This window comes from Anas acuta, chromosome 5 (assembly GCF_963932015.1).
Source record: "Anas acuta chromosome 5, bAnaAcu1.1, whole genome shotgun sequence".
NCBI classification, from domain to species: domain Eukaryota; kingdom Metazoa; phylum Chordata; class Aves; order Anseriformes; family Anatidae; genus Anas; species Anas acuta.
The window spans coordinates 3667210-3693364 of record NC_088983.1 but is presented as its reverse complement, the minus strand read 5'-3'; the positions used below and the strand labels follow the sequence as shown (position 1 = coordinate 3693364).

General features: G+C 44.9%; 1 long non-coding RNA gene across 2 annotated transcripts in view; it reads left to right on the top strand.

Moving 5' to 3' along the window:
* Positions 1–25911, top strand: part of LOC137856696 (uncharacterized) — a 29641-nt gene extending 3730 nt beyond the window's left edge. The window contains exons 2-16 of one of the 2 annotated variants that reach the window (XR_011096701.1): positions 760–1125; positions 1612–1765; positions 2059–2190; positions 3631–3825; positions 6119–6215; positions 6335–9163; positions 9269–13411; positions 14647–17057; positions 17206–17462; positions 17839–17976; positions 19191–19382; positions 21631–21717; positions 22141–22274; positions 22735–22896; positions 24964–25911. This is a non-coding gene — a long non-coding RNA (uncharacterized lncRNA). Of the gene's footprint in view, positions 1–759; positions 1126–1611; positions 1766–2058; positions 2191–3630; positions 3826–6118; positions 6216–6334; positions 9164–9268; positions 13412–14646; positions 17058–17205; positions 17463–17838; positions 17977–19190; positions 19383–21630; positions 21718–22140; positions 22275–22734; positions 22897–23312; positions 23665–24963 lie in introns of those variants that run through there. The other variant, XR_011096700.1, reaches the window with a different exon arrangement.
* The last annotated feature ends 244 nt before the right edge of the window (positions 25912–26155 follow it).

Genomic DNA, 26155 nt, shown 5'->3' with positions numbered 1-26155 from the left:
AGAGGCTGGAAAACAGCCTTCCAGGAGGAGCTGGGGACAAATAGCACCTTATTATAAGAAGGAACTTGGTGTGTTTGTGGGAAGGATGATAGCACCTGGGCTTGGAGGATGCAGACTTTGGGGGCTGTTTCCTGGGGAGTGCTGAGCCTCGAAGGACTTGGCTTTCAGTGGGATTTACACCAGGGGTCATACCAGAAGTCTTTTTAGGGCTAGGAATTGCCCTACCTGGACAGGACCTTATTTTCAAGGGACTAAAGCTCCTGTTACCTGGTAGGGGCAGTAAACTGGTGATGTCTCAGGGTGCTTTACTCCTTACCCAGCTTTGTGCGGAAAGAGGTGGGTGGGAATCAGACAGTTTGTATTTTGACTCCCTTGGTGTGTATGTGATTAATCTGGTTGTGTCAATGGATACTGCACCCAATCCTGTGGTTTTGTGTGTTCATTCTGTGTGTGGTGTGTGTTTTTCGGGTGTTCGGGTTGGTTTATGTTCCTGGGTGTCTACGTGACCCGGTTAATACCCTCAGGTTAATGCAAATGCAAACAGAGACACCAAAGGAAGGCCTGGCCAAAAATTGCGTATTGCATAGCGCACAACTGGCCATCACTGCATTTGTCAGATAAACAGGGAATGGGATCTATTAACCCAGTAGTGAGCGGGGAGTGCACTTGTTAGCTTGTCACTGGTGACTAAAAATAAGTATTTAGGTCTGAAGTAGCAGTAACAGATAAATATGAGTTCTGAGTATTGTCATTTTTCAGCTGCTAGGCAAAAGCAATGCCTTGTTTTTGCTGTGTCCCTCGTCCTCTGAACAAGTTTTCCATGGAGCTCAAAGGAACCTTCTACCCTTGCCTTAAATGTTGCATTTTCTACTCCAGAGCTGAGAAATAAACCGAATATCTACCCTCTAAACTCAATTTCCAAAGGATTTCCAAAAACCCGCGTGCTGTCCAAAAAAAGAAAAACCAAACCAAACCAACCAACCAAAAAAAGGAAGAGAAACTTCAAAAGAGAGTGAAACAAATGAGAAGAAGTTAGAAATGGTTTCGGGAAAGGAGATTGCTGTCCTTCCATGCAGCCTGATGCACTGAGGCATCCCAGCAGGGAACAAGCCTCCAGCAGGGAAGGTGAGCTGGTTTCACTGCTCTGGCTCAGCTGGGAAAGTGCCAGCCAGGCTTCCCTGAATCAGCAGGCACCCGGCTGTCCGTGCAGCTTGCGGGTGCTGATTGTTGCCCTGATTTCAGTGGCTCTTGCAGGGTTAAAGTTACGCATGTGCTTCAGGGCTTCCTGGAGCTGAGCCAGGCTAAGCCACCTCGCTAGATGCTGGCCCAAAGCAATTCCTGAAAGCTCTGTCTTTCCATCAGGCAATTCCCCGACTTGCAAGCTATCAAATACTTGGAGCTGCCTAATCTGTAGGTTATTTTCTGGTACCTTGCAGTTTCCCCCAGCACCGTGTTTAGGAGCTTGTGTGAATTCTGTTCCCATATTTCACTGTTGGAGTCCTCCGCTGTGGCCATTTCCATAGCATGGCCCAGCACATCTGGCCACTTCTAATAACCCTGGGGAAAGCATGTCAGGATAACACTCACGTCTCTCTTCCTTTCCTTTGCTAGCCGAAGCGTTGAGCTCCCCACAAAGATCTGAAGAGATGAGTGATGCAAAGAGCAAAAATTGTGTGATGTGAAGGAACGAGGAAGCCAAAGAAAAGCCAGAGAAGGCTTTGTAGCCTGCAGCTTTCCTCTCACTTGAGCTGACCTGAAGCACAAGGTGGGCAAACGCTTTTTTTCTGTAGATGGCAATTGCCACAATTGAACAGGTACTCACGTTGTGTTCCTTTCCATCTACGTGGAGTGAGGACTAAAAAAAAGTGGATTAGGCAGTGAATCAAGCTGGATGTTTTTATTAGGCACAATTGATGAAAAGAAATAGCTGACAGTAAACAACAATCCCAGAGATTTCAGTCTTCTGGCATTGCCTTCCTAGCGAGGAAGGGAGTCCAGCCTGCCCAGCCATAGCTGTCTGTCAGTGGAGATTCAACTTTTTCAGCCCTTCCCTTGCAGCTTCTCATGAGTGAAGGTCCTGCATCATCCCTGGGTGCTCCAGGAGCTGCTGAGCGAAAAATGCTGCCAATTAAGACGAGGACTGTGGATCCCTGCTGAGGGAGAGCTCACAAAGCCCTGTGTTCTACACAGGTGAATGGATCAGCTCCACGTAAAGATGTGGCAGAGGTAATTCGCAAAGACCTTTCATTGCTGAGAGGCCAGCACTCCCTCTATGAGGCTCAGCTGAGGCTGTGGAGGGAAGAGGTGACTCCGGTTCCCTGTGTGAAGAGGGGTGTGAGAAGGGAGGCTTTCTCTCTGCTAAAGAGACCAGAATTTACTGGGCTGCTGAAGCAGAGAGGGGCAGTATATCTCTTGCTCTCTTTGCCCAGGGCATATTGGCTTTTCCTACAGGTTTTGATTGCACCCTTCATTAAAAGAGCCATTCCTCCCTCAAAATTAGGTGGAATTCAGCGCTGAAAGAATCCAGCCCAAGTCCCAGTTTATTTCTCCATAAAACATCTGTATTGTTCTTCCAGGATGGCTCTGCCAAATGAGTCCTCAATAAACCCAAAACCTGGCAATAGACAAAACGCTCCAAAGCGCCTTTTTAATATGGAAAAGTATCCTGCAGTGTCGCAATCTTCCAGTGGAGACCACCCCCTACCCCTGAGAAATGCAGAATAGCACCACGCCACAATTTGCCTGGGGTAAAGCAACAGAGCTGGGCCTACGCTGCTTTACTCCAGCCAGAGGATCTGGCCTCTAGTTTCTTGTTTTCTTTTTCTTTTTAATATTTTTTTCCTTTTGTTTTTTCCTAAGATCCTCAACTTCTTTTTCCCTTTCTATTTTTTTTTCCTGTGGATAGGAGCTTTGCAAGTTCCTTCTTTTATTGTTAGCTCATTTGGCAGGAGCAAGCAAGCAACAAAAGTGTTTTATTTGGAAATAGTTGAGGGGGAAGTCGACAATGTCCGAGCTCCGCTCTGATTGTGTGAGCTCTGGGAGGTTTTCACCTCTGCTTCCAGGCTGCACCAGGCTGGGATTATCTCATTTGATTTCATTGGATCTGTGCGCAGTAAAGAAGTGGGGAAAATTAAAGGTTAGTGAAGTTTGCCTTTGTGTCACGCTAGAAGCTTTTAGTTATTTCAGTGTAAAGAGCTCTCTCTCTTCCCTCTCTCTGGACTGAAACACCGTGCAATATCCTACTTAGCTGATTTGACTCAATACGTGGAATGTGACTTCCACGGCTTGTTTTCCAGTGCAGAAATGATCCTGAGAAAGAAGCACGGGGGAGATGAGATGCCTGTACTGGCTAAGAGGGAAAAATGTGGTGTGTGAGAGGCACTGCTGGCCGAATCTCCTCCATCTGGGTATCACGCTTAGCAATGCTCACTCTTTTATGACCAGTGGTAACGCATGCTATGATTTTGGTCTGTGATGTTGCCTCTGTCTGTCGATTTCTCTCCCAGTCTTTAAGACCCTCTTCACAAAAGCTCTACTCAGCGGAGATTAAAGACTCCACTCAGCAAAGACTCAAAATAAACCAGAAGCAGTGCCCTAATGCCCACATAACTTTTCCCTTTTCTTCCACAGTTGAGGCTCTTGTGAATCCGTCGGGATCTGCCCCCTTTTGTGCCCTGCACGCTGCACGCACGAGCTGAGGTTTGCCTTTCCTGCTGCGCTCTGCGGGGCCAATCCAAAATAGCTCCGGGCCAGATTTCTAAGAATTCAGCACCCACAGCCAGGGCCGAGCGAGGAAATCGAGAGCGAGCTTAATGTAATGAGTAGGTAAGGGCTTGTGGCGTGGGGAGGAGCTGCGTGGCTGGGTATGTTTATGTGGGTGTTAAATGATTCACCCGAGGCCAAAGAGGCCCTCGGTGTCGGCACCAGGATGAGCCCTTCAGAGTACGTTGGGGCTGGGAGCAGATATTCAGCCCCTCGTTTCCCACAGGGGATGGTTGGGTGAGATTTTCAGAGCTCAGTGCACACAGAGGTGCTGTGCTCTGCTGAAAATATGGCTGCTTGCTGCAGCAGCTCAGTACGAAGGGGGTTAATCGGGGAATTGCTGCTGAAGAGCAGCTGAAGAGCTCCAGAGGAGCCAGCCCTGACCCCGATAACCTCTCCAGGCTGGGCATGGGCCACGCAGCATCGCTGCACCTGCAGAGCTTCCCCAGCCACCGCCTGCAAATAGTTTCCTGCTTGACTGGGGACTTAGCAGCATTAATTAATTGATGCTTGGAAGAGCACGTGAGGATAGAAAAAAGCTGTTTACCGGATAAATTACTAGCACCCCGTGGTCATTTGCAGTTGGAATGTACTATTCCCTGCAGGGGATGACTCGTGTCATTGCTATGTGTTGCTGGAGAGCTGATCAGAGGGCTGTCAAGTGCTTTCCACCACCAAAACCCAAGGCTTTGTCATCAGACGACGATGCACTTTCCCAATTCGTTGTTGGGCTCTCTGCAGCCAGTCCCCAGATCACAAGCCGGGCCTCCAGAATGCCAAGAGTCTTTTAAAAAATCATGAGATGGGTTTATTCTGTGCCTGCTACTTTTAGCCTTTCGCATGTGTTCAGGCCATCTCCTGAAGTTTTTTCTTGAAGACCGTAGGGACCACAGATTTTTTTTCTTAAAGCGAAAGTGCTGGAGAGAGCACCACGGGAGCTTGGGTTTCATATAACATCGGGGAAGATTCACAGGAAAATCACAGGAGCTGGCAACAGAGGGCTTTTCCTTCTGAAAGGGCTGGCACAGCTCGCCACGCAGGCGTTCCAGAGAGCAGCTCCCTCGCTGGTGCTGCTCCAGCTCCGCCGATGCCAGGGGAAGGATGCGAATTTACAGCCGCAGAGGATCTGCCACCCTCAGGCTCGCTGCTGGTCAGTCCCCTCTGTGTTTTTGGGACCACAGAGAAGCGCTAGCTGCTTTGATACCTTGCTGGAGGCAGGTACCAGCTAAGTGAGCACAGACATCAGTCGTCTCCTTGGGGAGCTCCCCTCTGCATGATGGAGAGGAGGGAAAGCTGAAGCCTTCCTCCCTGCTCCTCTTCACTGCAGGGGTGGCCGGTGCACAGAGGAAAGCCCCAGGGCTTATGATCAGTGCAACTGTCTAAATAAGAAGGGAAAGATTTCAGCATGGAAAACTTGTGCCTTTCCACCAGCTTTTGCATCCAGACAAGCACAGCTTGTGCCTGCTCTGCTGCTCAGGCTTCAGGGGCACCTGGAAAAGAAAGCTGGGTTTGGAGACAAAGATCCTGCCTTGCTTTTAGGAGGGGACCTTGAGAGTCCGGGCACAGTAGGTTCTCTATATTTTGGGGACAGGATGGCTGCTGTGCTGCTGAGACTGCCTTCTGTGCCTCCCCTGCTGCAATATCACATCACAGTGCTTCCTGGGGTCAGCCCAACAGCATCCATCCAGCCGGCGCACAGAAAAGCGCAGCTTTTGGAGAGGGGAATATAATTTTAAAGTTGGCCTGAGAAGCCTCCATCTAGTTTTCAGGGTTCCAGAATGTTGTTTTATTAGGATTACAGTCTTGTTCTTCTTAGGTTTCAGCAGGCGTTTATGACTGTTACAACAGGAATGAAAAGCTGGGGCTGGAATCGGCATCGCTTTCTCCTGCCAGGCGCAGGGTTCACGGTGGAGGCCAGACATATGTCTTTCTCCCACAGATGCTACTTTTTTTTTTCTTTTTTTTTTTCTTTTTTTTTTCTGGATGGGGAGGTGAGCTCTGTCCTCTCCCTGGAAGAGAGGGCTGGCAGCAGCTCTGAGCTGAGACGTGGGGGTCCGCTGGCTGAAGGTGATTGCCGTGTTGGTTCTCATCATTCCCTTCTGCCAAGAGGAGAGACCAGGTCCCAGCAGGTCTGTGGGGAAGATGTTTGTGTATGATGCTGTAGCTTGCGTTGTCCCTGTCTCCTTTCTCCCATGCCCCATGGACACCTTTCCAAGTTGTCAGAGAGGGCTGGTGAGGGAGAGAGCACTTCAGGGCCCAAATATTCAGTACCTACAGGCTCCCCCCCCCTCTTTTTTTTTTTCCCCTAGAATTCCAGACCTGATATAATTCATCCATCTGTATTTCTTTCCATCAGGTCAAAACTTCTCCTCGAGGAGAAGTCCCAAATCAGAGTGGGGTTCCCTGCCACTGCAGAGCCCGTCCTTCTACCTCTGAGGGGCACTGGCAGGAAGGTAAGGGTAAAAGCAGCTCTCTCTGCTCACCACAAGTCCCCTGCTGGCCTTCCAGGTCTCGGTGGCTGTGCTGATTTGGGGAGCTAAATCCCCATCCCCTGCATTTCCCCCTCCCCCAGAGATGAAGGAGTTCAGCCTGCTCAAACTGTCCCTCTTCGGGTGAAGAACTCTGCCCTCTTCTTGGGGAATTCCTGGCTCTGGGCTTGTTGGACCCTCTGCACGGTAATAATTAGCAGACAAATCCTGCTGACTTGGGAAACTCATCTGAGGGTTTGTTTGTGTGTTTGTTGTTTTTATGAGAAGGTCCATATGCCTTTCAGATTTTGTTATTTTCAGAGAGCTGATGATCTGAGGAACAGAATGAAGAGTTGACATTGTTGGTTGTTTTCTTGGCCTGGTTTAAACAGCAGATGGAGGTTGGTAGAAGGGCTACAGCTCGTTACTTTATCCTGGTGGAATTTGATGAGTTTTATTGCAAAGACAATAGGGCAGATCACGACAGCACTCAACCCAGGGAGAAAAGAGAAAGCTTTGTACCTGGCGGGTACTGATCGTCCGCCAGCGTGCCCTTCACGTGTTGGATCCCATCCAAGAGGTAATGTGGGGCTTTCTGTGTGTAGTTAAAGTTTATGAGACTGCCTGCCTAAACGCATGCGTGTGTGTGTGTGTGTGTGTGTGTAGCGAGGATCCCTAGCATAATACTTAATCAAAAGCCAGTTTTACCAGTGATATAAGACAGATAGAGCACCGCGTACAGACCTCAGGATCTGCCCCTGCAGCTCAGACTCTGTATCTGGCATACGCAGTAACTGCCAGCACACGTGGTGTGGGACTTCCTCGGAAATCCTGAATTTGACCTGGATTTTCCAAATCAGAACCTTGTTTTAAATCTGAAGATGACAGTGCCTGGTAATTCATGCGTTTGCTGATCTCTGGGGCAGTTCTAATTCAACGCTGGTTTCTTTCCAGGGCATGAAAATCCTATCTAACATGCAGTGCCTCTGGAATCTGATTGTTGCTCTGAAGAGTGTGCTCACTCAAAGCGTTTCAGAAATGGGCAATAGAGTTTGAGCCATAACTTTATCAGCAGAGCACAGATACTCATCTCTAAGTGCTTGCTGGATCGTGTTCCTCCTTTCAACACTCTCCTCTTCCTGCTGAGTAACCTGCACCTAGCGCTGTTTTTATCAGGTTTTTGAGATTATGTCTTGCCCTTTTGCTGGCTGAACTGCCCAGAAATGAGAGCAGGCACCTTATTTTATAACTCTGCTCCTGACTCGATCAGGCTGTAGCTTGAGACTTCTGGTGCTATTCTCGGGGTGCTCTTTGTGAACCCTGCTACCATGATCCATAGAAATCCTTATTCCCCCTTTATTCCTTGCCACGGGTGCCAGCACTGACCTTTCATTCACACCATCCTTCTGCTGTCTCGAGGTTGTTCCCTGAGGTGACTCTTTCAAGTCTTTGAGCCACCTCACCAAGCTAGACCGCTGTAGCTGACCCTTGCCTAGTTGTTTCTCCTGTTCCCCGAGCTGCATTTTCACCTGTTTTCCATTTGTTTCCCAGTTTGAATGAATCTCACTCAAACAGGAATGATCACAGAAGACTTGAGGAATCACCAGTGCCCTCTACAACAGCAATGACTCCTGAGGAGCCACTTTCTGTCTGTGTCCACGCAGGGTGGCTCTGCCATCCCAGCAGCACTGGAAAACTAGAGAACTTCGTAGGATGTTGTTCCCTTCTTCCTGGTACTGGTAATGTCTTTTAACTGTGCTGCAGCACGTTTGGTTAGAAATGCTGCTACATTTTGCAGCAACACTGGTCGAGGCAGTGTTAAATGCAGACATCCCACGGCTGATATTGAGAATTCCTCCAGTAACCTCCCTTCAGTTCAGCTGTTCTGACAGTACAACTTGCTCTCATCTCCATTTTAGCCTATTTATTATCCTCCTTACTGCACTTGTCTTATCCCCATTGTCTCCAGTTTAACTAGTCATTTTGTGTGGCAACATAACAAGGGTTTCCCTGGTCTTTGGATAGATTTGGCACAAATGGCTGCTGTTGTTATATCCAGGACTGAAGTTTGTCCCTTAGGTCACGTTTTGCCATAGCTTTCTTTGTCCTGTACCCAGTGTTTCTTCTGAAGCTTTATATAATATTGATACTGCTGTTGTGAGCCTGTATATGATCAAGTCATTTTTTTCTCCTTAGATAAAGGCACTGCTTTTCCTCTTCTTTAAATTATCGGTTTCAGCATAATAAATCTTATTATCAGGTTTGTAACTCCATGTGTTACGACTTTCAGTATTTAGAGCTGGATTGACATTGCTTCCTCCCAGCTCAAGCACATTCAGCTTTTAAGTTATGCTTGGGTGAGTGACTTCTATATTTCTCCTTGAGGGATTGCTGCAGTCTGGGATGTACCAAGTGCAGCTAAAAGAGAAGGATCTTTAACTTTGTACACACACATTTATTTTTTTTTTTTACTTTTTTATTCTCTAGAGACATGCTGTGGATGTGGGGTTTCTACAGTCAGGTAGTTAAGTATCTCAGCAGCATGTCCGCTGTCACCAAGATTGTGTGTAGATGTTTTAAAACAGGCTTAAGGCATAGGTAAAATGTATGTACATAGCATGTTTTTGTTAGCTCCATCTCTAGAGAAGGAAACCTTTCACTTTCCTGCTAAAGAGGGGTTTTAATATCTGCAGTTTTCATATACTGCAAGTCAAGCATGTGAAGAGACTGTTACCTTTCCAGGACACGCTGCAGGAGGAAGGCAAACCAATGTTAATTTGAAAGCATGGCTGTAATAAGCCTCCTTCGACATCAGACCTCTCTGGATGATGAGCTGGGATCCGTTATGAAAGGATCTTTGTCACGAATTGGCAAACGGAATGGCTGAGATCCAGGGCAACCCTTCTGCAGACATGAAGAGAGTCTGTAACCCGGTATGAACACACTGGAGCTATCGCTGAGGTGCGGGGATGTTATCTCTACTTGTTGTAACTTTGTATGTTGGTTTAGGTTTGTTTTTTTTTTTTTTTTTTCATCAGAGGAAAGCTGAAGAAACTAGACCTGAAGGAGATAACCTTTCGCAGGTGGAGGAGTGGTGACTTTCTGGAGAGGATGATAAATGGTGAAACTTTTGCCAGGTTATTAGTGTCTCCCAGGCTCATTTCACGTGGAAGCAGAGTGGGAGACTCTCAGAGTGCCACAGGCACCAGGACTGGAGTCTGACATGGTGCTCCAGTCATCAGCATCACACAAACTCTACACCTCTGACAGCAACAGCCCTGAACTGGCAAAAACAGTGTGTCCTCAGCTTTTGGGGGTGCTTTCTGTGAGGGTGTGGACATATTCACTGTAAGCATTTTTCTGAGCAGCAGTACTAGGAATGGGGAATCCTCTAAATGTGAAGGACAATGTCAGATTATAATTGAAATTCGTATTTACTATCTGCTATTCTAGTTCATTCTTTTTCCTCTAGAGTTGCTCTCTGCAAATCTTTCCCCTGCCTGGGAAGTGGTGCTGCAGATCCCCAGCTCCGTACAGTCACACCATTCAATTCGTTTGGAAGTGCAAGCTGCAGTCTTACAAACACTTAAAATTCGGTTGTATCTGGGGACATTATCACGAGATAAGTGAAAGGTCTGTTCTTTATCTGACGAGAAATTTTAGCTAGCAATTTTTACGCCTTGTTGCAAAGAATCAAGACACTACAACTTTGTAAACTGAAGGGCTCAGAGATTATTTGAGAAAACCCTTGAGCAGTGTTTGTTTCCCAGACCTCCTTCTCTGCAACAGGTGAGTCACTCTGGCTGATATTAAAAAATAATAATGAAAAAACTCTTTCCCCCACACAAACCAACCCTAAGGCACACGATTAGCGTGAGTTATTTCACTCACATGCCTGGAGTAGGGCAATGTTTTAAGCAACTAAAGCCATATTCTTACAATAGGAAGTATTTAATAATCTTTGTAATAGGCAGCAGAGCTATCTGTGCCTTTAACAAAGCCTTTGTTCTGCTAAACCTTATTCACAGGCACTGTTCAGAGAATATATGGAAGTGTTGGCAGGACCGGTGACCCACGTAACAGTAATGCAGTGGGCTGCTATAAAACAAATGAAAGAAATCTAAGATTTTATTCTGGCAGTCTTAATGTATGTAAAATCAATGACTCCAGCTAGCTGGAGCTATGGGTTCTTTATAGGAAAAATTCCCCACTTGAAATATTTCCATAAGGAAATTTGCTTTAGGAAAAAAAAAAAAAAAAGATCTGGAGGAAATCCCTATTTTTTACCCAATTTTTGTTTTTATTTTCACTCTTTCTGCTTGCTTATAAAAGAAAAAGAGTAGTGATTTATTTCATGTACTTGTTTTTATGTACATATTTTTGGTTTAGAAAAAAAAGAGTCAAAGTATTATTTGTGTTACTTGCTTAGAAAGGGAGAGGGTCAACAAGTGAAAGTTTTATTTTCAAAAGTGAAAATCAAAATCTAAACTCAAGGTTAAAGCAAGTTAAAAGTTTAAGACTTTTTAAAAGGGAAATAGTTTTTCTCATATATACATGCATTTCAAAAATGACTCCTTCTTAGGGAGGAGTCACCTTTTTTAAATGAGAAGAGGGAACATTTCCAACAATTCTCAAATTAAGATGTTCAAAATCTTATTTTTCTATAAAATCTTTCATTTGGAATTCAAAAAAAAATCCCATTGGGCAGAAAAAAATTGACTTTCAGATAAAATTGTTGCCTTCAATAAATCCCAGGTTTTCAATTAAGGAACTTCAAAGTTTGCTTACTTTAACTATTCGAGGTGTAAAATACTGCCTGGTGAAATTGACGGTGGCAAAAGTTGACCCTAAAATTTGCTGGACTTTCTAGCCACACAACATTTCTTTCTAGGCTATTTAACCACGTAACTGAAATATAAAAGCAGGAGGTTCGTTCTGTGCTCGGAGAACTAGGAGTGAAACTTGAATGGTGACAGGGAGTGATTTTATAGGAGGTGCTGAACCTGCTTAATCTGTCTTTTGTGCAGATTTTAACAGGCTGCACCACGTTTTATTTATGTATTTGCCTCTTATTCTCCATCGTTGTTTCAAAGGCGAGCCAAGGAGACTGAAAGAGATTGAAGTGGCCTAAATCAGACCGAGGCAGGCATTTGCTTATCAAAGAGATAATTTTGCAATACTATGGTCTCTCTCCCGACAACGCCAGTGCTAAGGCACACATGAAAGGCAGGTAGGGTCTGCGCCCAGAGCCTTAGAGGAAAAGGTGAATGTCCATTTTGCATATCCCATTTGTGTGCTAAATGGCAGTGGTATCTTAAATAGGGCTACAGTGGCAATTAAAATAATGAGATACATAAAAGACACCTGCTTTAAATAAATACAGTAATCTGCCCAAAGCTCCTGAATGGACTGGTATTCAGCGAGAGCCCTGAACCTGCATACATACCTATGCTTAACAACATAATCATTAAAGAACAGAAACCTTTCCTTCTAATCCCCCTCATACAGGACAACATGTGGATGTTAGCATATTTGGACTGCTTTGCATTCCTTCTTGCCTGCTTTTGAGAACATACTACATTTTAAAACTTGTTGGGTTCTTTCATGTTTTATTTGACCCTATGTAATTGCATTCCTGAAGGAATAACAGGCTCCCACAGTGATTTATACCCTGTATTAAATGTCAGTTTTGAAGAGACACAGTTAGCAGTTTGGTTTAACCTCCTGCCTTCCTATGTAAGTTCAAAACTGAAGCGGAGCTCAGGATCCAAGGGGAAAAGTAAAAAGACGAAAATGGACTTAGAGGCAGCGCGGAATGAGACGGACGTGTTCCTGGCCCCTCACCTTTCAGGACGAGATTTCAGAAAGCCATCTCTATTTTTAACTGTAATTTGTGTACTTCCCCGCTGTCCTTGACCAGTTGTGACGGCTGTAAATTAGCGCCAAGCGCTCTGCTTTCCCCGGGCAGACGACTGCAGAGGCTCCAACAATGGGGCCGGAATATTTGTGCTGCAAAATCAACCAAATCAACCCAGTGGGGTTGGCCTGTGTCCCAATAAGAAGGTCAGCGAAATAAATTGTCCTTGTAATTAAGAGCTGCTCCTTTGTTTTTATGTGTGTAACTGTGCGTAAATAGCAAGGCGGGCTAGGTATGTTATTACTGTTTTAAATATTTCATTCCCTTTGTAGATTTCCTTACGACACAGTTAACAACTGCTTAATCATACGTTATGACCTAATTATGGGGGATTCAGTTAAATAAATCTTGATGTAATGCTATATTCTTGATGTAATGGCACTCTGATGGCCGCTTTTATGTGCGTGGATGCATTTAAATGTACAAGTAAATGCAGCCTGCGTGAGGATCTGGCACGTGACTTAAATGGTAATCATCGTTAGAATCACTGCTGGAACAAGTAACAGGGGGAAGTTCTTTAAGCACCAATACTCTACATGCACACCCAATTCCTATGTCCAGGAAATAAACATTCTGGTAATCATTTTTTTTAACATGCAACTGTAATGTTTCATTTTTTAGACGGGAGATTTAGCTGCAGCAGCTCCTGTTTTCGTACTGAAAGCAATAGATTTGATCCACCAAAGCTATGCCCAGACTAGTTTTCCCTAAAATATCTTTTGCATACACAAATGGATGCAAAAGTTTTGTGGGGTCAATCCAGGGAACCACTGGTAGTTGTTCTTATGACTGATTTTTCCACTGCAGTAATTCAGGGCATTCCCATTGCCTTCTGCAAAGCCTCATGTGTCCGTCAGGTGAATGATGAGTACAGAACAGAACGGGCCTGCTGTTTGCCAGGCAGGAAGGCTGACAAGGATCTTCTATTCTGGAGTGAAAAATGTAGGTGATAACGTTGTCTTGGGGTTGGGTTTATCTCGCCAAAGGCAGGTGGCTTGAAGTCATGGAAGAAGTTGCCCTCTGGCAATGCGTGTCACTGTTGACTGTTCAGGGAGCTAATATGGCTAACTTAGACCTGATGCTTGTCTTTCAGATGGATAGAGTTAGGTAAGATGAATCCTGCCGTGTGATATATCCACGGCATCATGTGTCAGCTTCCCCTGGCTCCTAGATGTGCTGCCAGATTGCTCCATGTGATTGTGCCTTGGGAGGAGACACGCTGGGATAGATCCTTCAGCAGCCAAATACATCCAGAAGACAACAGGTAATCAATGGGTATGGACCTAGGGGTTGCAATTAATAGCTCAGGAATATGGCATGAGATTTGCCTTTCAGAGCTTTAGGTGGCAAAATGGTAGGTAGCCATCCCTGCAGTTCTCACACTTTTCCAGCAGTGGAGGGAAATAGTTTTGTTTAATGCTGACAGTGTTACCAGTCCAATGCAAAAGGAACAAATCCTGAACAGAAATGCATTTGCTTCATGGCTTTGAGACCTAGTTCCCCTACAGGATCACCTACAGTAGCTGTCCAACTTCAGGACCAGGAATATCCTGTCTTAAACTGATCAGCATTTCCTCTCTGCTCTTTATTAGCTATTTGTGCTGCCTAGCTGGGATGGCAGCTCCCACGAGCAGAGCATTGTCCACTCATGCATGAACCGAGCTTGGAGTTCAGCTGTCCCTCTCACAGAGTGGGAAAATGTGAAGATGAACTTGAGTTAAGGCCCTCAGTCTGGCTCTCTGGTTTAAGCAGACCCATGCACATCGTGGTGTGGCTGTTTGGTTGTCATCTGACTTGGGTGGTGAGGATGGAGAGGTTGTACCCCAGGGTATAAACTCCTTAGCCTCTGATTCAAAGAGGAGGTTGAGCAATGGCAAACAAAGAATCTTAAACCAGTGTGTGGAGAGAAATACCAATTCCTAATCAACATTGATGCATCATTGTGATTTGATTTAATTGCACCTTCAGGCATTACTTGGTCTCAGTAATAACAGTTAGGAATTAGCGAACTGAGTGAGGGTGAGGAGTATCTCCTGGATTTCTCAGATATTTCTGAAAATATTATTAGTATTTTCCAGCCATTCATAACTCTAAAAGCTAAAACAACACCAGCAGAGGGAGACAAACCCTGTTATCAGACTAACCTGGTCTAGCAAGACCTGAAGGAATCACTGCTTTTTTATAGGAACCTGAACTGGAAACCCGAAGGAGGAACTCTGGTGAGGTGTTGTGTGCCATTAAGTCTGTACATGCTGAATAGCGTGAAGTAAGGATAGAAGAAGTCTTCTTAAAAAAAAAAAGCAAAATCCTTTGGTACCATACTGGATGTTTCATTGGCCAGGAATGTTTCACTTATTTTGGTTGGGTTGCATATGTGTGTCCATGCCTTGATGAAAAGTGCAGTTACGTTACCTTTATTCAGATGAAAAATCAAAACATTTAAACAAGATTTACCCAAATATTCTCGCATTTTACTGATTTTTTTTCCTTTTTGTAGAGGGAATGCTGTCACCAAACTTGACCCAGGTTAACACTTGGACTTGATCACACCAGAAGTGTTTTCTGGTGAATGGGATGGTTGTTTGAAATGTTTTAATCGGGCTGAAGCGTGATGGTTGTGGTTTTCCTGAATTAGGAAATCAACCCAGACTTCCACAGGTAAGTTAATTTTAATGCCATTTGAAAAGAAATTGCAGCAGTGCAAGAAAACAAAATGACAACAGCTTTCTCAGGCTGTAAATGGCAGAAAAGATGCCTCAGGTTGGCAAATCTTGCTCTCCAGATGACACAAAAAAAGTCCTGAATGGATCCTGAACTACTTTGCTTCCATAAAGTTTAACACCAAAAGAAAATGCTTCCCTTGCTGTGCCGAGCCTCAGCCCCTGTTTCTGGGAGAATGTAAATGGAAGGAAGATGGAAAGAAAGATCTGAAAACAAATGAGAGTCTCTCTTTGTAACATATTTGTTAACCTTTTCATGTTCCATGAGCTTGTGAAACAATCTTGATTTGCTTGAGGCTGAAAATTGGAAATTTCTTTCACCATTGAATGATTATATTCGTATTTTCTTCACTAATCAGACTGGATTTTATTCCTCTAGCTGTATATCTAAGAAGACGATGTCCCTGAATACTTGAGTATGCAGAGGAGCATCCCCTTGTTCGTGTATATTGAATACAGCTTGGGCTGAAGAGGCAGCAAATGGCTTTTATGGTGAAGGACTGCCTGCAGTGGCAGGAAGTTGTGATGCATTTTGAAAGCAATTCCATTGCCCTTTGCACTGGGAGTGAACTGGCTGGGCTGGCACAACTGGTGCTGACAGAGCTGGGCTTCAAAATGCAAACCCTGTGCGCGCTGTGGGACGGAGTCACCCAGCAGGAGGTGAGGAGGACGAAGCCCCCCAGCCAGACGCTGTTCATGCTGCCTGCATCTGCAGGCATCGCTCCCAGACAGGCCAGGATCCATTTGTCTGGGAGCCCCGCACCTCTTATCTGGAGAAAAGCTCTTGAATGGGGTGCAGAAATGGCATTTTATAGCATGAACCGTAAGAGAAAACACGTGCAGGGGACAGGTCTGTAAAAATCATCCTTTAATTGTCTAGATAGAAACAACTGTGGACGTCTTCAAGTGCACTGCTGCTGCAGATAAAACCAGCAGCAAAAATCTCTGGGAGTGTTCAAGAAAGGTTTTTTCTTTCCCTACCACGGAACAAAGGTACTTGTGAGGACATTGGCTCTTACAAATACACGCTAGTAGGAAATGTGCCAGAGGGGACCTCGGGAGATCATCTATCCCCCTACCCCAAGGCAAGATTTGCCAGGTCTGAGCCATTCCTGGCAAATCTGCCTCAACAGTGACAGCCTCTGCAGCTCCCCGACTAATTTACTCCAGTGCTCACCTGTCCTTCCTCTTAGGAAACGTGTCTAATGTTTGACCTAAATCCTCCTTGCTGCAATTTAAACCCATTATTTCTTGTCTTATACCCAGTGGACACGAAGAACAATTTATTACCTTCCTATCTGCAACAACCTTTTACATAGTTGAAGGCTGTTATCATGTCTCCCCCTCAGTCTTTTCTTCTCTAGACTAAACAAACCCAATTCTTTCAATCTTTCCTCATAGGTCATGTTTTCTAGACCCCTGATCATTTTTGTTATGGAAATAAACATCCTTTAAATCAAATTCTGTGAATCAATCTTGTGCAGAAAGGAAGGGAAACAGAGAGGTTAGAGTTAGCGGAGGGAACAGGAATCTGGTGGTGAAAGAAGTGAATTTGCTGAGGTCTGTTCAGAGCTCAGCCGTCCGTTCTTTGGGATCAGGAAGTACACCGAACAACATTTTTTCCCCAAGTTTCCTTGGGAAAAATCTTCTGTGTGTCTGCTACCAGAAAAAAAGACAGTGTTTCATTTCCACAGGTTGTGTGGAAGGTGGTCTGTGGAAAAGCATCAGGGACAATACCACAGTGAGGGCATTTTGACCCGTGTTTTATGTCCATCACACAAACTGTCTGAAATCCACTTGCCTGCAGCGGTACCAATCCTTGCTCTCCAACAAGTGATGTAGGTGGTCCTCAAAAAGCAGTTTAAAACTGGATCATCACTCTTTTAGGAAAGTTTCATCTCTCTGTAGAGTCCTTGTAAGCTGTGTCTGACACTGAAGAAGCAAGGAGTTAGGAGCCTACCACTGCTAACGTAAAAACAGGGCTGCAGAAGGATCCATAAAAAGTTTCCTGAGCTTATACTCTTTTTTGTCCTCTAAAGTATTATGGGCTGGACTGAAACTATTTTTTTTTTTTTTAGGTGCTGGATTGAGGTGTCCTATCCTGCTAATGCTTCTAGGTGAAGCCTGCAGCATCCTTTTGTTCGTGGTGCATGGGATGAGTGATGCATCGACTCAGCCTTTTACTCAAAGGTAAGTGTGAGGCTGTGGTAAATCTAGTCTCACATCAAAGACACTGCAGCCACATGATGTGAAGCATTCAAACAATCACTTTTCTTGAAAAAAATTATTCTGAAGGCTTTATGCTGGGCTCAGATATCACCTGTCTTTCTTTCCCCAGTCTGTATAAATAGTAAAGCCAGCAGGAGCACCAGACTGCATGCTTTGGCTAACTTGAATTGTGTGTGCAAACATCTGATCCAGATTCCTCGTTAATAGACATGGAAACATGGCCTCATTGTTCAGCTCGCGGAACAATGAATCTATAAACGTGGGACAGCATAAAATTTTATAGAAAGAGATGGAGGGCCAAGAGCATCTTAAAGGGAAGTGCACTGATGGGTCTTGAAAAAGAAGTTCAAGAAGATATGTTTAAAGGTAAGGAGATGGAGTGTAGAGGTGACAGAAGGGCAGGTCTTGGTCCTTGCACAGATGATGCTGTAAAGGCAAAAGGTTTTGTGTTGCTACAAAAGGTTTTGTGTCGTTTTGTATTGGTGTGTGGTACCTATGTGAATGTGAAGTAATCAGTAGAAAGAGCAAGTAGTTCTGAAGAAAAACTGTATTGAAAGGACTGTTTTGTAAAGAAACTTCCCAGATGTTCTCTCACCAGAGACGACACTGATTTGACCTGTCAAAGCTGTTAAATTTGAGGCCCTATCTGTGATCAAGATAGCTGAGAGTTCTAAAATTCTTTAGCAGAGGTCCAAAATAAACAAGGTGTGGTGAAGAAAAAAATGCTTTTTGCTCCTTGCAGATTACTGGGACCGGTCTTCCTTTCGCTGTCTGATCCAATGGCAAAGGCTCGCTTATCTGCCAAAAACCAGACTCGAGAGGATGCCCGAGCGCTTCCTCTAGCAAAGTGAAGGAGGCCAGGGACAACATTGTGCCTGAGGTGGGACGCATTTGCTCGTGAGATGCCAGTAAACACATTCCAAAAAGCAGTTTTGCTCTGATGAGTTTGGCCATCGTGGTGGAGCTGTATTGTAGTAATAGCCAAGAGAAGGTTCTGGTTTTAGATAGCCTTGTTTTGACAAATATCCCAGCAACAGCACTTCTCTTAACCGGTTGTAAACGGTACCGTAGCAGAATCGGTCTAATAGCAGTCACCTTTCATAACGACAGGCTTCCAGCATCAGATAAAATACTAAAAGTTGTACTTCTGAGATGGTTTCCATGCGACTTTTCCCATATGGGCCCTAAAACCCCAGATGCTTTAAAATGTGCTTAGGGCCCTGTAAGACATGGGGCTATCATTAATTAGCAAAGCCCCTAAGCACGTGTTTAATTTTAAGCATGTGCTTTCCTTTCTCAGGGATCCGTAGGATTTAAGGACTTTAAGTGACTAGGTTTAGGGACACGCTTAAAGATAAGCATGTGTTTAGTTGCTTTCCTGCACTGGGGCTTTATTTGTTTTTACAGAAATAAGAAAAATGAAAGATCTTATTACAGATCAAACACAAATAAATGTCCAAAACACAGCAGGGAGGCTTTAGGTCTTGGTTCAGAGCCCGGTGAAGTCAATGGAAAAACACCCCGACACCTCAGTGGACATTGGAGCAAAGTCCTCAGAGGACTGATGATGAACCCAGCGCAGAAACTTGCGGAATACCTCATGTTTCTTTGCAAGGTTCCCTTATCTTGTATCCAGATGTTGCTAACAAGGATTTTTATTAGCTGCTGAGAAGTACTAGAGCGGCAGTTTTTCAACTCCTAAAACGCGTGCATATAGAGGCAAGGTAGAAATAGTTTGAAGTGTCGATTACGGTCTCTGGAGCTGTGAGCACATTTCAAAGCGTCCCAGTTCTTGTCAGTAGAACCATTTCTTGGTCCTGTTGATCTTAAAGTGTTTGTTCTCCTTCTCTCATGAAGTGCAGTGAAGCTAGCGAGACAGCTCCTAGCATGAACGTTGTCTCTTTGTAGAGAGAAAGGTTTATGCAACAGGAACAGCAGGTTCCCTTGAATAGCATTCATCTTTTTTTTTTTGCCTTTAGATCTCTACGGTGTAGACAGCAACACCTGAGTATTCATTTGGTTTCCCTTTTTAGGCATGCAGGGAAATAGCCACCTTTCAAGAGCATTTTGATCTATTTTTGATGTTTATTTCAGGATGAGTGGATGCTGTACATTTCTGCATTTGATCTGCTGAATTTCCACCTGAGTTTTGATCCCGTGGGCCAGGCTGAAGCTTTCCTTGCTTCTGCAGAGACTGCCCCCAACATCAGCAGACACACCTGAGCCATCAGCCATAACCCAGCGGGGAAAGTGATCCTGTGCCACCTTGTCAGGCACGTCATGAAGGTAGATTTGATTATAATGTATGTGCTTCTGCCTCTTTGGAGGAAGGCATCTGGGTTGCAGTACCAGAGCCACGGGAAAAGTTTTGCTCAAGCTAGCAAGCACAGCGCCCATCTCGAGTCTCTGGAGAACTGGGCAGCAATTAGCACTGCTAAGCTGATATTGCTTCATTTTCTCTTATTACTTGTGTTTGCTAGGTCAAATTGACACAGGTCTGCAAGGATGTGCTACAGCCACATCAGAGTACCCAGCCAGGGTCTCTGGAGAATGGTTAAGCTGTTAGTACGTGCAAAACCCATGTGCCTGCATTGCCTAATATTGCCAGGCCAAACTGACACTGATCTGCCAAGATGTGCCATGGTGACACCTTCATTTTACTCTGGAGGAACACCTTCTGTCACCCCAGGCCTTACTTCCTCATCAATGAAAGACTTTTGGTGGAATCCACTGACAGTAGCTCTGGGATTTGGTATGGTGGGAAAGGTCCTGTACCAGCTGCTTAGCACAATGGTGTTTCTGAATTAAGTTTAATAGAACAAAAGATAAAAAATCGATATTATTTGCAGCTTGGCTGCTTAGTGGGTGAGCCCCCAAAACTCCTTTGATGTTTTATTCATATTTGATATCTTGATCTTTAACTGAGACCCCATTTTAAGGCTAGAGAAAAACAACAACAACAAAAAAAACACAACAATGTTTTCCAAACTCCGAAATGCAAAACCAAATAGTTGGACCTGGCCTTTCTTTTCCTTCATGGTTCAGAGACTGCAAGGAAAATGATTTGAAGCATTTCCTTCTTCTAACACCAAAACAGAGCCTGGCCTTTAAATAAAAAGAAAACTATTTCTGCTGAGTGCTGAGAGCTGTCCTTTCCTTTCAAGCTGTTTTGCAGAACTAGAAGATAGAGATCAATAGGTAAATGTTTAGTCATAGCACTGTAATTATGATATCTGAGATTATGAAGATAGGACACATTTCTTACTTATCCCCTAGAAGAGTTTATTTTTTTACTGTGAGAAACCCAGTCCCTGTCTTAACTTTCTGTAGTCCTCTGAACAGAATCTTTGGTCCTCAGTCACGTTAGAAAAATCACATTGGCTTGAAAAGAAAATGTTAACTTCTTCAATGAGTGGAAAAATACTTCTGTTGCTTAAACGTAGGTAATTAGACTGAGGACTTTCTCCAAAGTAAACCTTGACAATCTAACAATCATCTTTGGCTTTTGCACTGCATGGAGTTTCTCTTACATTGTTAAATGCATTCCATGTTTCAGTAAATGACACCAGGCTCACCAGCAGTGACTGAGTGATTAGTTTATCATCCTCTTAGTGCAGCCATCTAGATCTTTAACTCTTTAAGCAGTGGCATTTAAGACTTGAGAACACCCAGGATCATGCCTGAGGCTTTAGACATTCTCAATTCAAGCAAATCTTGGATATCAAGTGAAAATGAATAAAAGAAAGTAGGTGGATGCATTCTGATAACACTTTAAACAAGTCAGGTAAGCTAAATTGCAGATAAACAGCAGGCTTTTCAAAGAGGAAGCCAATTCCCCTTTCCTGGGACCACTTAGGTCATTAGGTGGCTGAGCAGCATAAAATTACTTGGAGAAAATCTAACAGCATACAAAGGCAGCAAACGGTGACAACCTACATTTCCTAAGACCCAGGGCTTTGAAGGCAGAGTTTTTGCTGTGTTACTCATCTCTCATGGCACAGTAAAAACGAACAATTTTACAAAACATTTGGTTATAACAAGTGTATGCGAGCTGAAACATACAGTGCCGATGCCCTGTGCTAAAATCCATGCAGTGATGTGTAAATGTATAAAGCTTGACAGCAACAAAAGTCTTTGGAGAAGGAAAATTCAGAAAAGAAAGGTGCAGGAGGATTTTCAGACAGAAGGAAAAGGCTTTGACCTGTGAGCTGCTGACCAGCTGCACCTGCTGCTCAGCATCACGGATCTTCACCTATCATCTGATCCTGCTCAGTAACGCGAGCCAGATCACCATGTGTGCCCTCTGCCATGGGAGACACGGAGCTGCTCACCCTGTGGAGACAAAGTCCTTTGGGACTTCTGTAGCTGGGAAGAGTCAGAAATGAACAAACGCAGCAAGTACATGCGTCCAGCAACAGAACAGAAACCAAAGCCCTGCTTTTATTTATTTATTTTTGTTAAAAAATGCTTTCATAGTTTTGTCCAATGCCTGTGGTGGGATGTTTTGTTTTGTTTTGTTTTGTTTTGTTTGCAGACTGGACTTGGAGTTTTGCTGTTTTGGGTGAAAGGAGTTTTTGACCAGCAGGGGAAGGTGATCCTGCGTGGAAAGGGATGGTGCTAGGTATGGTAAATTCTCCATATCCTGAAAAAGGTTGAGAGGGGGTTGGGAGCTATCTCTGAAAGAGCAGAGCTGTGCTCCTGCAGGCACAGACAGACCAGTTAGGTCTCCAATTTTCTGGTGACTGTGGTGTTGCCTCCAGGTGTAGCCATTCTCAGCACTGTAAATACACTCACACACCTGCTTTGAGTAAGCAGACAGTGGAGGTGATTTAGTTGTGCCATCCCTTTTATGGTTCCTCCTCTGTGGTCTCGTCTTAGGCTCTTGGTGGCTTCCAGGGGAGCCTCTGAAAAAGTGTTTTGGGTAGAGGTTTGGGTACACTATCCCTGACCCAAGTCAATAGTGGCTCTCAGTCCTCTTTGCCTTCTCGTTTTATGCTCCGCTCTCCAATTGTGTGTCTTAATCCACTCCATTTTCTCCTTGCAGTCAAGTCCCAAACCTGCGCAGCCCTACCTCTGTCCTTCGCATGCTTAGCCTGGTGTGAAGTGGACAGGCAGCAGGATTTCCTGCCCTGCCTTGCCTCTGCACCTAACTGCTGCGTGGAGAAAGAGAGATGGAAGGTGAAATGATTTGCTGAGGGCCACTGGAGAAGGGGTAGATGAGTGTTTTTGGCAGCCAAAACATTTTTAGCTCAATACTGTTTTTCTGTGCCTCAAAGTGTACCACCAGCCTGCCCAGGGGGCTGGTGCTGAGACACAGCAGTGTTACCTGTGGCTGTGACACAGAAATCACCGTTTTACACCCTTCGTCTTGAGCCCTCTGCTCAAACACCAAGTTTTCAGCCCATATCTCTTCATGGCTGGGTGATGCTGTGCACCTGCCAGCTGTGCCATTCTGGGTCGCCTTTGCAGAGCCGCGCTGCCTGTTGTGACACCTTGGTGCCTTTGGCTTCGGCCCCATTTTCTAGAATTGCACTTGGCCTTGCCTTGGCCCTCTGCCCAGACTGAATTTGCCTTCTTGGTTTTCACTTCTCTCCCATATCGCTTTTCTCTCCTCTTCTGTCTTCCTGCTTATCCTCAGGGGTCTGGCGCTGCAAACCCTTCTGCCCAAGTGGATGAACCTCCGCATGGATGAGCAGCCCCTTGTGCCCAAGGTCCCATCGTACAAGAAAAAGTGAGGCATGGGATGTCCTCAGATGTGCTGCCTTCCTGCAGTTTCTCTTCTTTCTTCAAACAAATTCAGGTAATTCTCCTCAAAGTCTCTCTTCTCCCATTTTTTTTTTATGACCCCGTTCTTCAGTTTTATTTCTCCATACTCTGTTTGGTCACTGGGATTTTCAAAATACCATCAGTAGGTCCTGCAAATGGCCTTTAGCAGAAAGCCTGGTTTGCCTGGGGGATTAGCCACGCACGGTGCACACGTACAGCATTGGTTTGCCCACATCATTTGGATAAGGTATCAGGGAGCACAGACTGTCTTTGCATTGAGGCCGGCAGGTCAAGAAATTGGCCTCCCTTCAGTTCAGGGGCCGCGTGGCTGCCAGCCAGTAATCTAAAGCCCTGATGACTATTTCTGGAAAATGCTGGAAACCCACCTCTGAGTACAATGTGTTTTATTCCTGGTTTCCAGGCATATTCACTTTTGCTTCTTTCTTACAGGGAAGATTTTGCTTCCATCTCCCAGCAACGTTTCCCTTCTGCTCTTCTTCTCAAGCCAGAGCGATGCAAGGGAGAATCAGCCCAGGGCTTTCTACTCCAGTAGAGATGTGAGGATGTCCCTCCACGATGGTGCACCAGATGTATGGGGCAGTGAATGCTCTGACAGCAACACCACTTTTATTTCATGTGCTGTAAATGAGAGATCAGGCAACATCCCTGGGTCTTGTTGCTCTCCCAATATGCTCCCAAGGGTTGGAGTCCAACCAAAATAGATTGAAAGCCTTCTCTTCACTGAGCTGGAGTGTGAGGACCTGTTTAGAACTGATGTTTGGTTTTGCTTTATTTCTGAGAATGGTTCAAAGCACTCTTGTTCTTCCAGAAGGGAGGCTCTGACGTGCCTTTCATTCTAATGTTCTCCTTTCCTCATTTTTTTTAATTACTCTTTGCTGATAAGCATATGCTTAGCCACTTGGCTAAAGTAGGTTCCTGGTGGCTCAGCCAGTGTCACAGGAACACAAAGCTGAACCTAGACCTTCTGAAGTCCAAATCAACTCCTTCATCATAAGGCCAGCCTTCCTCTAGGCATCCCAGCAGTTGCAGCACTGCACCGAGCCTTTGAACTTCCCAGGGAGCTAAAGGCCTGCTTTAGGCTGCTGAGTCAGTGTCTGTATGCGATGGAAGCAGTGAAGGGGAAAACAGCTAATTGCCTATGGAGGAAAACACCAAAAATTAAATTACGTTTCGCTGCTGTTGAGACAAGCTGTGCTCCTTTTCAGGTGTTTTTGGGTAATGGCTACTTACAAAAAGGCTATGGCGGGCTTTGGTGCTACTTACAAGTGTCTTCTGTTGCCCCAGAGCAGGTAACAGTAAGTAAGAACGCCTCTACCTTGAAAATAAACCCAGAGAACACCTCACTCCTTGGCTGACTTTATCAATAATAAAACAGCCTTTCTGCACTGTAGTGATGGCCTGCTAAAAGGTTCATCAGGAAGGATCGGGGGTTCTTTTAGCTCCTTCCTTCTGGTATACAGGGCATTACCCCTTTCACAGGGAGCAAACCTGTAGGATATCTGTAGTCAACTGGGTTGCCCTGACAAAGGTGCTGCACTGACATGGATTGTTTTGTGCTAGGAGAAGCCACTGAGGGCCTTGGTCAGATCCTGCTGCACTTGGTAAGTTTTAGCCAAGTGCGATGGATACGTGTGTGTCCCTGCATCTGTGTGCATGTTTATATATGTTATAAAAGGTTATAATATAATATAGTAGGTTATAAAAGCACACAGGGCACTTGGTTGGAACTAGGACAGATGGAACTAGCTTGACCTAAAAAGTCCATCCAACCTGCAGCCTTGTATAGAGGTTGTGGGGAAGCAGCCCTTCCCTCTGCACTGATCTCTTGCTCATCACGTACCTGGGGGAAGCTCATCCTCATACACGTTCACAGTGTAAGGTTGTTGGGTGAGTACTTTCCAAGAGTGATCCTTGGCCTGCTGAGTGCCTGTGAGCACGTGCTCAGTCACCAGGCAGCTGGTACAAAGGTACAAAGCCCCAACAGTTTCATTGCTGGAGGTGGAAGCCACAAGGCATGTCCATGCTTCCCACCTGGGGTCAGATGGGAATCCCTAAGAGCATTCCTCCTCTCTGTTTTCAGGGGAGGATGCTCACATTAAGGAATATGAAATCCAGAGATGTGCTGACGCTTCTGAGCACTGGTGATAGTGCTTACCCCTGAACTCCTTTGCTATTGCTGAGAATCAAATAGAGCAGATGTGAACACACTCGGAACAAACTCACTTAAATCCCAGCGTGTTCTCTTACAACTGTTCCTGCAGCAGTTGTCCTGCTCTGCTTATTTATGCCTCGTGCTAGTGTTTGCAATCATTAAAGCTCCTGATGATAGCAGATCTCGAGATACAATTAAAGGACAAAGACAGATGTCAACACCTCAGAGGTGCCATGTGGTTGTGCGGCGTGGTAGATTTGGCAGTGTTGCTAGACAGCGAGGAAGAGCAAAGCATCTGAAATATCAGAGTCACAGCCGAAGTCAGACACAGCCGCGTATCGGTGCCGGGGACACACTGAAGTGGTTTGTACGCTGAGGGAGCTGCCAGCTCTTGTGGTGTGCTCCAAAAGTATTCATGACTCAACAGATCTGCAAGGAACCTGCTTATCTGAGATATCCACATGGCCTTCTGGTGTTCGTTAGGAGAGCCACGGTCTTTATTAGGAGCAGCTACAATTTCGGAACAGGAAGGATGCATTTCTCATCCTCTGGAGGTCCTTCTTGCTTCTCAGGGGTGAGACCAGTCAATGTATAAATGATGTTTCAACAGTTGGCTTAAAGAGGCGCTCATAACACAGATCAGGAGAACTTTAATAACCGACCATTAAAACGGCTTCAGCTTTATTTCATGAATTATATTCCTGAAGCACTTCCCCAAGACCAGGCCTCCTAGTTTTGATGCACTACACAAGCATCTCATAAGGACAATATTTAGCTGCAGAGGCCTTACACTCTCATGGAGCAGACAGACAATGTATGGAGGGAAAGCGAGGTGTGAAGTTTCTAGGCTTGCTCAGTCTTGGGCATCTTCCAAAAGTGGCAGAGTGAACAAAGCAAGTGAAACCAGGAATCATTCTCCCTGCGTGGGACAGCCAACCTTCTCGTGGATTTAGAAAACAATAAAATTAATCCTTCAAATTTAAAACCAGAAAGAAGTGGATAATCCTACTGCTTCAGCTGCTGTGTATCTGATTACCAAAGACCGCCTTTATATATTTTTATACTTGTATACTTTTATACTTCCTATACTTTTTAATATTGCCACACAGTGTTTTTATAT